The sequence below is a fragment of the Fonticula alba genome (assembly GCF_000388065.1).
Source record: "Fonticula alba strain ATCC 38817 unplaced genomic scaffold supercont2.4, whole genome shotgun sequence".
NCBI classification, from domain to species: domain Eukaryota; order Rotosphaerida; family Fonticulaceae; genus Fonticula; species Fonticula alba.
Window position 1 is genome coordinate 1,590,029 of NW_009242974.1, and position 1,155 is coordinate 1,591,183.

A 1,155-nucleotide genomic window follows, 5' to 3' on the forward strand; every position below is an offset into this window, starting at 1 on the left:
GGGGGGGGGGGGGGGGACGGGCGACGCCGAAATATTGTGTTTCCTCGGATGCCGGAGCTCGGCTCATTGGCAAAGGCCTTTTTGGCGTGCTGTGTTGCCGGGTGACTCGCGGGCCGTGGCAACATCCGACGTCAGTCCTGGAGTTCGTGCCTGCGCATGGGCTTGCGGGCGCATGCGTGTGGGCGGAAAAGGGGCGCGTGTGGGTGGCCGGGCCGGGGGGGGGCGGGGGGGGGGGGGGGCAAAGTGCAACGAGTGCGCTCGAGACATGAAGATGGTGATGGCCCGGGCGCCGGGGCGCCGCGGGTTACGGCCAACCCGCGGCTGTGTGGCGGCCGGCGGCCGGCGGCCGGCGGCGGGGGGGGGGGACGGGGTGATCGGCTCGCCTCAGACCCCCGCGGGGGGCGGGCAAGGCAGGCGAAAGCCAACTTTAGGGGGGCGCGGAGCCGGCCGAAGACTGCCTGCAGAGTGGGCCCGCGGGCTTCTTTTGTGGCGATTGCCCGAGTGCATGCGTGCGTGCGTACGTGCCCCCTCGATAGTGCGAGAGTGCATGCGCACATTTGCCGCCCGGGTGCCCGCGCGCAGGGTTCCAACACGCGGCCGCCCGGAGCACGGCGGGGCGGCCGGGCGGGGCCAAAGAATCCGCGCGCCTGGGATCCCGCCCCCTCGCGCCCGCCTGATCCGCACCGCTTCTGGGGAAAATGGCGCCGACAGCCTGGCCCCACTCGGGGCGGGTTCCCATTTCCCGGCCGCGGTGGATCCGGACAAGGGGCTGTGCCCCTTCTGTGCGGTATTTGTCCGACGGTGCTTTTATTACCCCTGGTGTGGGTCGGAACGTCGCGCTTCTCCGTCTCCCTGCCTCTCTCTCTCTCTCCCCCTCTCTTTCTCTCGGGCTGGGCCGCCCCGGGTGGTATGGGGGCGATTGCCCGGCCAGCGGCGGCCGCAACCTCGGCACAGGTCGGCCCGGCTCTGCACCGGGGCCCTCTTTTTATTTTTCACCACCCGTGCCACCCGATGACTGAGCGGACTCCGATTGTCGGCAAACGGCCGCCCCACGTAGGGGGGGCTTCCGCTGCCAGCGGGGTGGAGCAACGTCGCGCGGGAGTCCCGCACCTGGGGGCCGTTCTCCCAACCCCCGCGCCGCAGACGCGGGGGGGG